At 43.5% G+C, this 17,039-nt stretch overlaps 1 protein-coding gene across 14 annotated transcripts in view; it reads right to left on the reverse strand.

Annotated features, from left to right (window-relative positions):
- The window catches only part of TSC1 (TSC complex subunit 1), a 75,627-nt gene extending 59,361 nt beyond the window's left edge, over positions 1 to 16,266 (reverse strand). For 5 of the 14 annotated variants that reach the window (XM_025178285.2, XM_075905799.1, XM_075905800.1 and 2 more), the window contains exons 1-2: positions 15,970 to 16,115; positions 2,945 to 3,007 (exon numbers count right to left, since the gene is read on the reverse strand). The gene's annotated coding sequence lies outside the window, so the exon portion shown is untranslated. Of the gene's footprint in view, positions 1 to 2,944; positions 3,008 to 4,730; positions 4,810 to 7,147; positions 7,384 to 8,557; positions 8,670 to 15,969 lie in introns of all 14 variants that reach the window. The other 9 variants (XM_075905790.1, XM_075905795.1, XM_075905792.1 and 6 more) reach the window with 7 other exon arrangements.
- Positions 16,267 to 17,039: the final 773 nt, after the last annotated feature.

Raw genomic sequence — 17,039 nt, forward strand, 5'->3', positions numbered from 1 at the left:
AATGAAAAACAAAAAGACAGAGTCATTACCTTGCGGTAAGAAGAAGCATATTTAATTTTTGAAAACTGCTTTAATGAAATACTGCGAGTGGAAGTCAATGCACAATAGGGATGTTAATGAGCAGTCGACTGAAGTATTGACTAATCGCATTGCCCCCCACTACCACCCACGGCCTCTATATCAGAGGCAGCAAGGGGGAGGAGCAAGAACCGGTGCTGGGGGAGACAGCTTAAAAGCTGGTTTCCCCCCAGCACGGTCTCTGAGGTGGCGCCTTCCCTCTCTCTCACACTGCTTCTATCAGAGGCAGCGGGGTGGGTGGGGAGGGGGAGCAAAGGAGAGGCTGCCGCTGCCGGGCTCTTACTACATTTAAAATGCAAAGCCACAGCGCGGGTGGCTCCTGGTGCTGGCACTACTCAGTTCTTGCTTGAGCTGGATCCTGGAGCTACCCCCACTGTGGCTCCACAGAGAGTTCCTAATCGACCAATTGCGTAGTCAATACAAATGGTATCAACTACATGATTAGCCAGATAACCACAATTTAACATCCTTACTGCACAAATCGGAAAACTGTAAGTTACGGTTCCCACTGTAACCAGAATCCCCATGGCCTGCCTGTATTTGTATTACGTTATGCTGCTCAGTATGTGACTTAGCTATGTACAGTGCAGCCTAACCACAAATGAATTTCCTGACAACAGCTGCTATGAGGCCATGCTGCATAAAACACAAATTTAAGAGCATACATTAATACAAGTACAGGGCAGCAGAATTCTGGTCACTGTGGGAACCGCTGCTTTGAATTTCCTGATTTGTGCAGTTTCACTCATCACACTGCATTAAAACACATTCTGAAAAGTAATTCTGAAAATTAAAAAAAATGACCCAAGTCATCTGCATTTTGATTTAAATTCTCCAACATGCCATATGGAAAAATGACTGTCTCTTAAAACATTTAATACTGTCTTATTCCCAAAAACAAAGGTAACGAGAGTGTGCATGGGTCTACAGCAAAAGGATGTAGTCCAAACTGCCAGCATGCATAAGAATGGACATACTAGGTCAGACCTAAGGTACATCTAGCCCAGTAACCTGTCTTTAGACAGTGGCCAATGCCAGTTACCCCAGAGGGAATGAACAGAACAGGAAACGATCAAGTGAACCATTCCCTGTCACCCTTCCCCACTTCTGAAAAATAGAAGCTAGGGGACACCATTCCTGCCTATCCTGGCTAATAGTTCTGGGTAAGTCCATTAACGGCTAACACTTTTTTTAACCTGTTAAAATCTTGGCCTTCACAACATCCTCTGGCAAGGAGTTTCACAGGTTGACTATGTGTTGTGTGAAGAAACACTTCATTTGTTTTAAACCTACTGCCTATTAATTTCATTTGGTGACCCCTTGTTCTTGTGTCATGGGAAGGAGTAAATAACTTCTTTATTCACTTTCTCTATACCACGCATGATTTTATAGACCTCTATCATATCCCCCCCTTAGTGGTTTCTTTTCCGAGCTGAAAAGCACCAGTCTTATTAATCTCTTCTCATATGGCAGCCATTCCATACCCCTAATCATTTTTGTTACTTTTTTTTAATGTTTTGCTCCCAGCATTGGGAAGGGCAATACAGTGTTATACCTGCTTTTCTGAAAAGACAAATATTAATGCCAATTTCAAGGCCTGAACCCAATCTACCATATACTGTAATGCAGAAATACAGTACAGCCTGAAACCCCTATTACGGTAGGTGCTGCTGCATATACATTGCAAAAACTGGTCAGGAACTAACAAAAATCAAACTCTCCAAGCTCCAGAATAACAGTCACACAAGCTTACACTTTTATATTTGAAAGGTCCTAGATTCATAGAAACTGGCTGATCCCAATATATTACTTTTCCATCACCACAAAAAACTTTTTGAAGTTTTAAAAAGACGACTTTCCTGGCCTACAGACATGTTATTTAATGAGTTGCATGCTGTTCTGCAAAGTGAAATTCAGAATCTGATCTAGTCTCCCTCTTCTTAGTTGGGCATCACTCAAGAGCAATCCCTCTGATTGCATAAGGAGAAACTAACTGGCTCTTTACATACTTTGTCAGAAGTAAAGCAAAAAGCAGTGATCTTTGAAAGGTGTTTGGAATGAGGGAGAGGGGAAGATTGTTACTCAGAGCATCAACAGGAATTCCAAGAACCCCTCGGGAGAAGGGGAGGATTTAGCTCATTTTTTTTAAGTTACATTCCTAGTTCTTATGTTTGTAAATAAATGCAGGGATGGCTCCACAGTCTACAGCTTTTCATAGCTTCACCAAAAAACAGTGTGAAGATAATAAAACTCTGGGCAGTCTCAGGGCAAATGTTAGGAATGTTATGAGCAGCAATGAATCATGAATCAAATCATTGTCATACTCCTAATGCTACCTGGAAAAGCTATTAATAAAGACAATGAAAAGGAATGAAAACAACAAAGTTTGAGAAAGGGTAGAACTCGGATGTGAATGGTTAACTATAAGCATCACCCTTACTGGGGCACCCTTGCTACTCCAGCCCCGTGGGGCCTGTCGTGGGTGGGGAGCACTCCAGCCCAGTTGGTACAGCCTCCTCCCTTCTAGCAGCTAGGGAAGAGATTCAGGTAAAGATGCTTTACTAGCCAAAACCTGATGCAAATGAGAGAGTTTCCCTCCTGCCAGCAGTAGCTAGGAACAACACACTTAACAGTTGCTGACAGCACAGAAGGACATTGTCTTCTCACTAGGCTTCCCTCCCACTCCAATGATCTCACCGGTGAGGGATCTACCTTTTTGTATTTAGCTCTAGCTAGTAGGTTTTGGGTACATTTTACAAGTCTGAACTGTTCTCCCCCCTCAGAGGAAGTTCCTCAAAGTCAGGATTGCACTGTAATAGAATGTGTGGGGAAAGTTTTTTTTTTACTGATATTGGTTATCCTGTACCTGTTCTGTGGACAAGTAGGACTTCAGTTTCCTGTGCTGTCAATCCGGCACCTTTCATGATCACTGAATTGAAAAACAAAACAAAACAAAAACAACCAGAGAGGTTAGTATATGCTACCATTAACGTTGTTATAAAGCAGCTGAAAAAGCCTGCTGTAATATTTCTCTGCAGTTTTGGTAGTTCCTGAGTTTCAACATGAGCCCCCAGTATGAGGAACAACCAAAAACACTGCATGGTGACTTCTTCTGGTTCTTGACAGGCAAAAGCAGTAGTTCTCAAAGTGTGGTCTGCAGACCACTAGTGGTTCACGGCTGCCTTGGGAAGGTCACCCCAAAATGGCATTGCTCTAACCGCCACCCTGTAGGTCAGGGACTGGCTGCTTGCTATCCTTGCAGGCCCAGGACACACACACTGTCTCCCAATGGCAGCCCACTACCACCAATGGCCCCTCCTTACCAGCTACAGCTCACACTGTAGCATAGCACCCTGCTCCCACCCGACCTGGCAAGATCTTGAAAGAGCAAGACGGGTGAGGGGCAGAGGAGGGAGAAGTGACACCCAAGATAGCAGCAGACTCAGGAAGTGTGTCATGGTAGTAACAGGACTTGCTGGCAGCCCTGTCCCACACACTGAACCCCTCATTTTTGTCCCCATCCCAAAGCCTAACAGGGTCCACAAAATCCATTAACTCTGAAACCCCAGAAAAGTAAACCTGAACTATGGGAAGCCCTGAACCTCAGTTCTCCCTGTCCCTTCTCCTCATCATGTGGGGCTGGAGTGCCACAGAAGAGTGAGATATCTCAGTTAGGAGCCACATCAGTGAAGGTTGAGGTTTTTTGGCTTCTCACTTGTGTGGTCCCCATCTGATTTTTCTGTGGGTCAGTGGCCCCCAACCAAGAAAAGGTTCCCCACCTCTGCCATAAATAAAGAAAACATTGAAACCTTTTGTGTTGAACATAAATTAATATTTTACTTTATTTTAAATGAAGTTTGATAAATTACATGAGAAAGTTAAAATGCTTAATCTGTTTAATCATTTAAAGTAAAAGTGTTTCTCAACCTTTTTTATAAAGTACTCTTTTTAATACACACACACACACACACACACACACACACACACACACACACACACACACACACACACACTTTATATATAAAGTACCCCCAGTTGGGCAGTTTTCAGACACACAGATTTTTTTCAACCATTGCCATTCATTTGTTTAAACAACTTAATTGTAGCTGGGTGTGTGATGAAATTTTTGGGTGTAAAAAGTACAAAAATAATAAAGCACTGTAAAACTTACAACAAAAAAATAAATTCTCTCCAAATTTCAGTTTTGCTGACATATCCCCCCAGACTTCTCTCGAGTATCCCTAAGGGTACTCGTACCACTGGTTGAGAAACACTGAATTAAACCATTCTCCCTAGCTGCAACACTAGCAAAATAGCAGGGGCGTAACTATGTAATTAACAGTGAGTTTCCATTAGCAACTGGTGGTCCGGGGAAAGGCATGCATTGAGCCAGGTGAGCCATGGGCCAAAAAGTTTGAGAGCCACAAGAGAATTAACAAAATGTTGGCCTCCATAGTCATATTTTTTGCTTAATGATATAAACTTACAAAACTTGCTATGAGGAATTTTTTTTAGTTTACATTGTTTAATCAACCCAGCTTTTTGGATTTAAACATTCCTTTAGACTAGGGGTGGGGAACCTCAGGCCAGGGGGCTGGATGTGGCCTCCAGCTTGCCTGGATTCGCTCCCCCCCCCCCCCCCCCCAGCTTACCTGGATCCAGCTCCCAAAGCTCAGGGCTCCCTCCCAGCATTGGAGAACCAGCACTGGTGCTCCACCCCCCGGAGCCACCCTGCAAGAAACAAAATCTACTAGCCTGCTCCCCACCAGGCTCTGGTGTGCCAGGGTAACACAGGGAGTATCTTCCTCAGTCAGGAGCCATGTCAATGAGGGGGTCTTTGGGTTTTTTTTGCTTCTCACTTGTGTGCAGCCCTTGACTGATTTTTCTGTGCATTAGTGGCCCCTGACCCAAAAAAGGTTCCCCACTGCTGCTTTAGAGAATCATGAACCCAAATAACTGGACTGTGATGAGGACTCTAGACAGAAGTGAAGATGACTTCCATTTTGCTGTCCAAATTGAGCAAGATACAAAACTAAAATGAAAACCATAGAAAAGATTAAAATTCAGTTTTGTCTGTCATCTCAGAGGATAGCTATGTTAATTTATCTCTGCAAAAACAACAAGGAGTCCTATGGTACCTGAAAGAATAACAGATTTATTTGGGTGAAGTGGTTTTTACCCATGAAAGCTCATACTCAAATAAATCTGTCAGTCGTTAAGGTGCTATGTCTCTCTTCATGGTTTCTGTCTGTAGTGGTAGTAAGAGGGACAATGACTTGATTTAAATAAACATATTTTATGTTGACAGGGATGCTTTAAAAAAGGAAGCTGTACCCCCCACCTCCATAAACATACTTGTACATCTCAAGATGATTCATTACAGAAAGTAATTCCACTCACATACCTCCAGCTTTGGGCCATTTCTATTCCAGGTTGAGCCTCTGAAATCTGGGATTCTCTGGCCCGGCAGCATCTGTGGCCTACTAGGACCACAGATGTTGCTGGATCAGAGAGCCCCGGTGCCCTAAGGAGCCCCGGTGCAGGAGCAGGGAAGAAGTGTGGCCACGGAGGCTGGGGAGCTAGCAGTGGGACCGGTGAGCAGCAAAATTGGGGCAGCCAGCCAGCCCCCCCCCGTTCCCAGGGAGCCCCGGCTGGTAGGGCAGCAGCAGGACAGGTGAGCCCCATCCCTGGTGGGGATCTCCAGTTGGGTGGGGGACAAACAGGGCCATGGAGGCTGGGGAGCTAGTAGTGGGACCAGTGAGTGGCAAAAGTGGGGCAGCTGGCAAGCCCTGCCCCTGGGGAGCCCCAGCAGCAGCGGGACAGGCAAGCCCTGTCCCAGGTGGGGGAAAAGTGGGGTCACAGAGGCTGAGGAGTTCCATCCTGGGGAGCTCCTGCAGGCTGGAGCCAAGCGGCAGTAGGGCTGGAGCAGAGCCAACTACAGGGAGGGGGAGCGTCCTAGAAGGCCATTAGCAGGGGACCTCCCAATAACCAGCTCATTTGGGACCGGTTAGGTCCCGAGGAAGCCGGACAAGGGAGGACATATCATTTGGGACACATGCTATCATTTAGCTAAGGGCTGTAGAGCAGTCTCAGTCACTTCAAGGCTTCTCATGCTCAGTACTTTTACTGGCAAGCTGTGTTTTAAAATGTGAGCTCGGTTTATCCAGACCACAGGAGAACCCCATGTACATATCAGATAACCTACTCAGGGTCTGTCACAGAAACAGAATCACATAAGTTAGAAATAGAGAAAGATGTAGACCAATGAGTCAATCCCTATACAAACAATATGCACAGGCCCCTCAATGGAGGAAATATACTAGGATAACATTACACCTGACTAGGGATGTAAGTGACTAGTTGACTATCAGATAGTCGACTAGTCCCTCAACTAGTTACTTCCCCCCTCTCCTTGCTGCCTCTCAGAGAAAGGCAGCGAGGGGGGGGGGAGGAGTTGGTGCTGGGGGAAGTCAGCTTAAAAGTTGGTTCCCCCTAGCACCGTCTTCGTGGAGGGACAGGGGGTAGCAGGAACCAGGCACTGCACCTCTGCTTTTTAAATGTATTACATTTAAAAGGCTGGTGCACGGGACGGGACGGGACGGGGGGGAGAGAAGAGACCCACAACTCTTAATACATTTAAAAGGCTGGTGCGCAGCAGGGGGAACCTGATGCAAGCCAGGAATCAGCTGTCCCAGTATGAGCCAGGAATCAGCTATCTGGGCTCGTGCCAGGTCCTCCCGCCCCCCAATGCACTTCAGCCTTTAAACATATTAAGAGCCTGCCAGCTCTTAATACATTTAAAAGGCAGAGCCACAGCAGGGTTAGCTCCCAGGGTCAGGAGCTAATCCCACTCCAGCTCCCCTGCTTATCGACTAGTTAATAGAATTTAACATGCCTACACCTGACCTTTCTGGAAAAAAGGGGGGGGGGATTTTGGTATAATTTGGTAGAATGGCAGGCAGCTGAGAAGTTATATTTAAATAATTTCAAAAGATGTGTTTTTGAAAAATTATGCACACAAGCTTAATTTTGCATGGGGAGGTGAGAGGAGCTATTTCTTAGTACTTACAGAGCATTAGAAATTATGCAGGTTAGCGAGTGTTGTATTTCAATTTTCCATGTAACTGACTTAGAAATAGCATTCCTTCTTCCAGTGAGTCTCATTAATCCTTTAGTTTATGCCAGTTTTGTCTACCACTCTCAGGATGGACAGTGAGGGAAAATATCCATTTGCATGCAGGAACAAAGGCAAGATTATACAAAGTAATAACTGCTGACCATTCCCAACAGAAACAAACAAGAAGTCTGGAGAGTAAGAGAAAAACAGTTGCAAGTTCAAAGTTGGCAACTTAGTACTATATTTCTTTTGCAATAAACTATCCAAAGATGTTGGGCTTGTTTAGTTTGGAAAAAAGAAGATTAAGGGGGGACATGATAGCGGTTTTCAAATATCTAAAAGGGTGTCACAAGGAGGAAGGAGAAAATTTGTTCCTCTTGGTTTCTGAGGACAGGTCAAGGAGTAATGGGCTTAAAGTGCAGCAGGGGAGGTTTAGATTGGACATTAGGAAAAAATTCCTAACTGTCAGGGTGGTCAAATATTGGAATAAATTGCCAAGGGAGGTGGTGGAATCTCCCTCTCTGGAGATATTTAAGAACAGGTTAGATAGACATCTGTCAGGGATGGTGTAGACAGAGCTTGGTCCTGCCTTGAGGGCGGGGGGCTGGACTCGATGACCTCTTGAGGTCCCTTCCAGTCCTATGATTCTATGTTCACATAACCAATGTTAATAGCCTGGGTAGAGCATAGACACTTTGCCCTCTCTTCAGCAACAAGTTTAATTCAGTTTTCAGCAGTCATGGTTGGACAGTCAAAGTGATAGTTTGCAGTCTATTTATAAATAAGCAGTATTATGGTCAGAGCCCTTCAATAACAAATGTGTCAAATTTAAATGGTACCCTTCAACACAGTTTGACTCTTGGTCTCCTGTTAAGTGTCTTCCATATAAAGTCTTGCTATTAATTCTAGTTGGAATTTTCGCTCAGAGCCTAAAACCGGTTTCAAATTCTCATCAGCAGTTTGTTTTCAAGTGTTTTACAAAGGAGATAGGTGGTTCATTATTTTTATATGGATTGGACCACAGAAACATCCAGAGTGTGCTAAACACTTTCCAAAGTTAAATTGTGGGCCATGTGGGAAAGGGACTGTATTTTATGAAGGCAACTGACATGTGAAAGAGGAATAAAACACACAATCCTTTATTAAAAATAAAAGACCCATCATAAATAGCCCACTCCCTAGCCTATATTCAGAGAATTAATGTATCGGCCTTTCATTCTAGCAATTGCATTCAGACCCTGAATAAATCATAAGCTGACTGCATTGTTGGTCTCAAACTCCCCTTTGAATATGTCTATAACTCTAAGTTTGACAATTAAAACCTTCATCTGAGACATTCACATTGATAATAGGGGTACTTACTACTCATCAGGATTTAAGTACGCTGGCAGAAAGGTGGAGGAGAGAATTCCTTGCCCAAAAGCAACACTGTCTACTAGCATGCAGTCTGTTCCTTCCTTTCCCTAGACACTATCTGCAAGATTATATAAAGGGTTAGAGAGTTAGATGCCTCATTGCTTTATAGGTTATGGAGTCTGCCAAACATAGGATGCTGGTGAATCCAGTCCAGGACAATAGTAAAGTTACCACCATTTCACAGCTGTTTATTTCCCTAAATGAACAGAATTGATGATCTAAGTCTAGTTACTAAGGCAGGTATCCATATCAAACTATGAATGAGTGACAACTATTCTGAGACCCAGAGGCCAAAAACAGAAGAGGCATAAGTTCTAGCCTAGTCTTTTACTCTTAAGCACTCAATTATGGCTCTCTGATGAACCTGAGTCTATGACACATACTATAAAATGAAGCAACTCCTATTTCAGCCTCACTCTTATAGACAGAGCTACAAGTGGTCTTCTAGTAACTAAATTCATTTTGAAGACAAATTTTGAGAAGTATTTTACTTGCATAGGGAAGCAGTGTGTTCCAATGGGAACAAGCACAGGTTTGGGTGTCAAGACGTATGCCCATTCCAGCAAAAGAATTGCTGTATAATCTTCTGTAAAACACAGACATTGCTTGAATTGGGAATACAGCTATTAAGCGAACTGTGTAAACCACTGAAATCTTCAGATGAATAATGTTATAATGTTTAAATATTTGGTCTTATTATACCCATCTAAGATTTGGAATACTGCCAGTAGTAAACCAGCTCTCTGACTCTTACAATAATGTGAAAAAAACAGTCACTCCCTTTATCCCCATTTACACTGTGCACAAGACTGACATTAAGCAAAATTCTTAATTCCCAATTTGCATGCTTTCAATGTCCAATTAGAGACCATACATTCAGTGAGATCGTGTCCATGCTTGGAGTTGGCTGGATCAAAATGGTGAATCAAAACTTTTCCTCAAGTTTATCACTAGGTATTTTAGAGTCTAATGATTTTGTATCTTTTTGTGGCTAACTTTCTAAAAGAATGTTTCAGAGGGGTAACAGTGTTAGTCTGTAACTTTAGAAATGAGTAATCCTGAAAAGTTAAGATCCCCTGGTTGGGTATTTAGAAAAGGAAAAGAAAAAGCTTGCTTGTTTAAGTGGTTCCACACACATTCATGCCCTCACACTGAAAAATTAGAAATAGTTGTAGCAAATCATGCCAATCTTAGATTCAGGAGCTTTCACAAAAAAAAAAAAAAAAAAAAAAAAGAATTTTATTAAATGAGTCAAGGTAGTAGGACCAAAGAATGAACCCAGTGGAGGAGGGAGAAGCCAGGAAATGCAAGGATGGGACCTATAAAATAAATGTTCTTTTCAAGGTGCAGTTCACCCACAAAGCTTTGTAACCAATCAAGGAACAACAAACTAAGCCTGGAAAAGAAAGGATAAATAAAGCATCTGTTCCGAAAAAAGGGATAATGGGAGTTCTCTGCAGGACATAGGTATATAAGTTTTTGTCTTCTTTGTTCTTCTGTTATCTTTTATCCCAAAGAGAAGAAAGGAACATACATTTCTTCCCTAAAGTTATTACCACTTTCTAAGGGTGCGTCTAGACTGAAGGGTTTTTTGTTTTTGTTTTTGGAAAAACAGCAGTTTTTCCGAAAAAAACTTACTTGCATCCATACTGCTATTGCATTCTTTCAAAAGAACATTGAAAGAACGCGGGGGTTTTCTGACACTGGAAAACCTCATTCTACGAGGAAGAATGCCTTTTCCGAAAGAGCTCTTTTGGAAAAAGGTGTGTGTTTTTCCAAAAGAAGAGGAAAGAGGGAAAAAGCACAGATGCTCAGGTGGCCACTCCATCCATAGTAATTATAGCTGAAATGTGAGATAGCGTCCATTCAGTGTGGACGCTCTTTCAAAAAAGCAGATCGCTTTTTCAATGCACTTTGGCAGTACAGATGCACTCTTTTGGAAGAAGTTTTTTTGGAAGATCTCTTCCAGAAAAGCTTCTTCCAAAAGAAGCCTGCAGTCTAGATGTACCCTAAGTAATGCAGATTTAGACAAGAGAGGCACTTTTTCCCATTAATGACATGAACATTTTACCCCACTTGCCATGACTTTTCAGTTTAGCTGGGGGGAGGGATAGAGAATGTGTCAAGATGCACCCTTTGAGAGGAAATGTGTAAGTTACAGCATATACTTCAACAGCATATAACCTACGCTAATATCCTGGACTCTTCACAATCAAGAATCAGACCTGGCTACGGGAAGACAAACTTCAAGGTTCATACTGCTCCATCTGTTAGACAGACACTACAAGGTGCTGCTTGACCAGCAATAGTGGGCCCAAATGTAATCATTCCTTTCAATATAAACTCAGAGATTGATAAGCAGTTGCTCCTCATCCTTAAGAGTCCCGAGATACACACTACTAAAAGGCTCAATCCTGTCCCCTCTCACTGGAGATACAAGACTTCTGAGAGCCTGTGTATCGTCATGGTGTCACCAATAAGCTAACAGTGCCTAGTTCTAAGGATAAACAACAAGAAGTCCTGTGGCACCTTATAGACTAACAGATTTATTGGAGCATAAGCTTTCATGGGCACAGTCCCACTTCATCAGATCTAAGTTCTAAGGATGTTAAGTAGCAAGTAAATGACTAATTGTGTACTCGATACAATTTGTATTGAGTACAGGATTAGTCAATAAGAGGTCACCTCAGCTCTACAGTTTAAATGTAGTAGGAGCAGGGACACAGGCAGCTCAGTTCCTACTATATTTAAACTGCAGAGCTGCAGTGGGGGTAGGTCCAGGAACCAGCACAAGCTGTGCCTCTGCAATTTAAATGTAGTAAGAGCTGCCCAGCTCTTACTATAATTAAAAGGCAGAGTCACAGTGTGGGACCTGGGCGGCTCTTAATACATTTAAAAGGCAGAGCCACATCAGCCCAGTCCTGGCTCGCGCCAGGTTCTGTGCTGCACCTCTGCCTCTCCTGCCCCCCCCCCCCCCCCCACCACGGACACAGTGCTTAGCGGAACTGGGTTTTAAACTGGCTTCCCCCCAGCTCTGGCTCCTGCTTCCCCTCCTCCCCCCCCCCCCCCGCCTCTGATATAGAGGCACTAAAAGGGGAGGGGGGGGAATGTGAGTAGTCGACTTGACTAGCCAATAAGCCTAGGTTTATTGGGTAATCAACTAATCTCTCAGGTAAGACAATCATCATTAGAAAGGTAATGCATGAAGTAAGTGACCATGAAAAACATTAACTCTCACCTCAGAAAAAAGTAATGCTTGTATGGAGAAGCAAACACTGAACAGCTAACCAAAGCACTGACCACACACTCTACAAAATGCACCTGCTTTCCAACTGTCAAAACTGCACAGCCTTAGGGTATTAATTAATCTTTTTTTCCCCTGTTTGCAGAAAGTAACAAGAAACTCAGACTTAGGAACTATGATGTACACATTTATCTACTCTTAGCCAACACAGCTATGTAGCTGGGATTACAACAGTCGAGACAGTAATTTCAGCAGGTTTTAATATGTGACAGCCTGCATTTCAGTAGAATTAGCTACTCATGACATATCACACAAGGGCTGTACACTCTCCTTTGCCCTGTTCACTTCCAAATCCAATATAAGGTAACATTTTTAAACCTAGTTACTAATTACTAACTTAAAATCATAGTTACCTAGCTTGTCCTCTTTCATCTACCTTTTTGCAGAAGGCTATCCTCAACAGGAAAGAAGAAAAAAAAATCTAGGTTAAACAGACAAATCTGAGGACATTAAGAGCAGAGTCCAATTCACTGTTTTTTATGCTTCTCTTGAAACTGTGTTTTGTGCCAAGATACTGTGCTAATTGCTGCTCTACAAATATCTGCCGGGGGGGGGGGAGAGGGGGAGGGGGGGGAGGAAAGTTAAAAAAAGCATGTCAGACAGGGAAAGAAAATGTGAAGCTTGGTAGGGCTGATACCCTTTGGCTTTTTCACAGAAGCCATGAACTTAATGCTAATAAGCCATTACTAACCTGAAAGACTTTTTGATTTTAGCTCTGCTTACAAGATTCAAACAGATTAGCAGTACAAAAGAACAAAATGATCCATATTACTTTCTTACTTTTATTAGACAGTAACTACTTTGTCAGATCCCTTAGCTCAATTACCAGGCAAGTGACGAGCTCTACACTTCACTGTGATATGATCATCAAGTTTATAACAAGCTTAATAGGTAGCAGGTTTAAAACAAACAAAAGAAAGTATTTTTTCATGCAACACACACTCAACCTGAGGAACTCCTTGCAAGAGAATACTGTGAAGACTAGGACTTCAACAAGGTTCAAAAAAGAACCATAAAAATCCATGAAGGATAAGTCCATCAATGCTTATTAGCCAGGATGAGTAGGAATGATGTTCCTAGCAACTACTTGCCAGAGGCCCAGAATGGGTGACAGTGGTGGGATCACTTGATAATTACCTGTTCTGTTCATTCCCTCTGGGGCACTGGCCTTGGCCACTGTTGGAAGACGGGATACGGGGCTAGACGGACCTTTGGTCTGACCAGTATGGCCATTCTTATAGGAAAAACTTAAACAACAAATAGTCTAGTAGCACCTTAAAGACTAACAAAACATGTAGATGGTATCATGAAGCTCATGATACCATCTACATGTTTTGTTAGTCTTTAAGGTGCTACTAGAATATTTGGGTGTTTTTTTTTTTAAAGTTTTTCCTGTTACAGACTAACTCTGCTGTCCCTCTGAAGCTTTTGAACATTCTTATAAGCTTCTCCTAATTCTTGAGAACAAATTTCTGTCAACAACAGTATGCTTGGCACATGTTCACTGCACTGGGCTGCAATTCTACTGCTCTTGAATATAGTGCAAGACAGATAAGGTAACTGGTCTGGTTAGGCTAAACATTTAAACTCCCATAGAAATTACGGAAAATATGTGGTACCTTACAAGCAATCCAGAGAGTGAGAAAGGAAACAGCGCAGACACAAGACATATTGAAGGCGAGCATTTGTTTTTCTAAATGCAGCTATTCTGGTTCCATTAATCCCACTGACTATATTCAATTAAATGACCTAGTTTGTGGCCACTACATTGTGAATTCCATCGTAAGCCATTATAATACCCTTTTAAAAAACCATACACCTGGCTGCTACATACCACACAAAACCTCACTGTCCCCCCATGAAACCATTAGAGTATGTTTTATTTACTCATTTGACCTGCTGACTTGTCTGATTGTTGAAGGCACATTTTCTTATTCTTTTGTATGGTAGAAGATTCCATTTCTGTAAAGGCCAATGTCAGTGATCAGATTCGCCACTTGCAACATGAGGTAAACAAGACCTTTGATAGTGTAAGTCTACTAGGGTTTGGTAAAAATCAGTATCCCACTGAAGCTGATCACCATCCTACTAATCAATGTCAGTTCTAGATCACTTATGCATATTTTAATCCAGAAGTCACTACAGAAACCAAAAAATTGTTTATAAACCTAAAATATCTGTAAGCCCTTTAATGAAGAACAGTCAATGTAACCTTGACTTTTTATATTCGAGTATTAGCTAATTATTTTTTAGACAAAGTAAGATTTGCTTTAACATAAGCAATTTTATCTTATCTAAATCAGATGGTGTTAACCGTATTTTAGTCTGAACTACCAAGGAGATCCACACCACTTCATCCAAAAGGCAGGTTTTGTTTAAAACACTACAAAAGTAAATCTCTCTCTTTTCAACTAAGAACAAAAAAAATTCTATTCTTATTACAAAAAAGTAAAACAAACTGGATAAATTGTGAAAGATCTAATTTTTAGCTCTTTATTTCCAATTGTCTAAACTATTCTTAACTAATTGAAACTAATTGAAAATAGTGTTGCTGTAATAAGGTGTAACACTGCCATTATGGCAATCTTACAGTGACCGTTACAGGAGACTACTTCAAAACAATTGTCAGTCTGATCCTATGGAATACTGAACACCTCAGGCTCTAGCATTTACTAACTACAGGGTAGGCAATAAAATGGCAGGTATGGGGAATTGCCCCATTGGGAGCCGTGGGAAGCTGCGCAGACTGGGACCCTGCTTCCTGCAGCTCCCATTGGTCGTGAATGGCAGGCAATCCCACAGCCAATGGGAGCTGCAAGAACCCATTCCTGTGGAGGCATAGGAGGCACAGGTAAATATAGCAGCAGTGGCCTGCCAGGGGATAACCCAGGTGAACCAGAACCCGCAAGCCAACATTTGCCCACCCCGTATCTATTTGGAAGTGCTCAGTGTCCAATTTTAAGAAACAAAAGCAGTTTTGGACATTACAGCTGCTCCCAAGTCTCCCTGCCAATTTTTGTGGTTTCAGACTCTTTAAAGGCTCATTTCTCTCCCTTGTTTACTTGCAAGAGATTCACACAATCATAGAGCTGGAAGAGACTTTGAGAAGTCATCTAGTCTTGTTTCCTGCACTCATGGCAAAACTAAGTATTATCTACTAGACCAGTAAGAGAAAAAGACTGACTATATTACTGTTTCCCCAGTACAGATTACATAGACAGCAAACAGACAGAAAGAAAAATAATAATTCGTCTTTCTACTCTCTTAAATATAGTCTTTTCTGGTGTTATTTTATTAATGTTACAAGTATTTTAAAGTAAAACTCTGACTTACTTTTTTTTTAAAAGTTAATACTAGCCAAGCCATTTTTTTCCATTAACATGACACCGCTGCCATTCCACAAGAAAAGGAGAAAATCCTTTATCACCAGAGGGAGACTTTTAAAAACTACTTTAAAATTAACCTTAGCCTGACTGAGCCACCCCGCTCCCTCTGCACATGAGTGCAAGCCCTTGGGGTCAGGTCTGGAAATTGCCAGTCAGCACTGGAAAGAAAGGTGCAGAGCCTGCTTCCACAGTCAGTGCACCAGATGAAGAAAAGAGAGAAACCATCTTAAAGGAGATTCCCAGGGGAGCCGTGTCTGGGCAGTCTCACAGAGGAAACTGCTGACAAAGACCGGGTTTAACTGGGGGGCACAAACAACGGGGGGGGGATTACCCATTACTAATCCCTGTGCCCTCTCTCTTCCCCCTCTGGCAGTTTCTTCCTTGCACCCTCGCCCCTTTCCCCCCTCCCCAGCTATCCCCCCTCATCTCCTTACCTCCCATTCTCATTTCTAGCAGCCCCCACCCCTACTTCCCTTCATCTACCCCTCCTCCTCCTTGCTCCCCCCCATTCCTGACTCCTCCCACCCCTTTTCCTCCCCTCCCCACCCCCATCCCTTGCCCCCTCCCCACCCCTCGGTTCCCCCAATCCTTTTTCTTTGTATCCCCTCCCCCCTTTCCCTCTCCCTCTCCCCCCATCTCCCTCCTGGGTGGAGATCGGGGATACTCACCCCTCCTCCTCTGCACCTCAGCTGTTTACCACTCGGGGCTCCTCTAGCCCACAGGGCGCCGCCATCTTGGCCCTGCCTCCCTCCTCCCCTCGTCAGCTCACCCAGTCATTCCTCGAATCCCTCCGCTGCGGAAAGTAGTGCCCTGGATTAGCCCCGCCCTGCGCGATGCGGCACCGCCTGCCCGCGCCCCGACCTCCCTGTCTCCTCTGAGCGGTCTCTTGTCTCTCCCGTCGGTCCGTGTTCCAAGCTCGGGATGCCCCGCGGCGGAGTAGCGCGGAGGTATCTCCAGAGGAAGCGATGGGGTTCCCAGCAAGGTCTCGTGATGCTGAAGGGGGACGCAAGAAGCGCCGGTTGGGGGATCACGTGATTTGGAAGCTCTGGGAGCGAGTGGGCGGGGCGAGGCGGGCTGGGAGGTAAACAAGGCCTGGTGTCTCTGGGGGCTGGCTCCTGCAGTGGGCTTGGACCTGCTGCCGCATTGGGGCGTCTGAGTGCTGAGCCAAGCCATGATTGCAGGGCCCAGGACACACGGGAGGGGCCACACAAAGTGACCCATGGCAGCACCTTGTGGCACTGCTATGGTGACACCCAGTCACACCAAGCAACATGCCATGGCCATGTATAGAGAGGCCACCAGAGTGCTGACCACTGTAGTGATATGCCCCAGTGACGCCACTGCAATACTCTCACACCATGTTGTCAGCGTGGCATAAAATGGTAATGCCACTAGTGGCACTAGGTTTCACTAGGTTTGAACGAGACCCCGTTGAACCTCGTCATGACCTTCTCAACCAGGTCATGGCCAGTGTGGCCGGCTCTCATGATCTTATTACAAATCTCTTAATACAAGTTTCTCCAGCCCCAACTCCTGGAATCAAATGGCTCTTCATTCTCCATTTTAAGAAAAATACATATCTAGTCTGTGTGGTTGCAGAGAAAAGCTTGAAAACATGAAGCAAGGCTCAGAAACGGAAAAGTACATACAAAGAAGTTCTGCATTATTATTTTTTCAAATCTCTAGATTTTTAGTCCCTTGTGATGGGGGAGACTGACATGACTTTTGAATCTTCAGG

Source organism: Pelodiscus sinensis, chromosome 22, assembly GCF_049634645.1.
Source record: "Pelodiscus sinensis isolate JC-2024 chromosome 22, ASM4963464v1, whole genome shotgun sequence".
NCBI lineage: Eukaryota > Metazoa > Chordata > Testudines > Trionychidae > Pelodiscus > Pelodiscus sinensis.